This window comes from Eurypyga helias, unplaced genomic scaffold, assembly GCF_000690775.1.
Source record: "Eurypyga helias isolate BGI_N326 unplaced genomic scaffold, ASM69077v1 scaffold38839, whole genome shotgun sequence".
NCBI lineage: Eukaryota > Metazoa > Chordata > Aves > Eurypygiformes > Eurypygidae > Eurypyga > Eurypyga helias.
The window spans coordinates 25,697-26,019 of NW_010272255.1; positions in this window are offsets into that span (position 1 = coordinate 25,697).

The following is a 323-nucleotide window of genomic DNA, read 5'->3' on the forward strand; positions in this document are numbered from 1 at the left end:
CCGTGGGCTTCCCTGCGGCACGGAGGAGATCAAAACAAGCTGAACTGGTACCTGCACGCACGCTTCCCCCTCCCACTCCTTCTCCAGCGCTCCCAGCCTCACGCGACATCGAAGAAGGGCGCTTTTGGGGATGCCACGAACGCGATCGATGTCCCCGTGGGGCTCCTCTGCGCAGCAGGGACCGGGACAGGACTCTCCGTGCAGGGAGAGATGCTGTCCCATCGCATCCCACTCCCTCGGGAGCCCACCCAGTTCTCTGCGTGTCCTGAGGGTGCCGGCGGTGTGGGCACATGGAGAATACCTGTCCCTCGCCGCGGGATGGG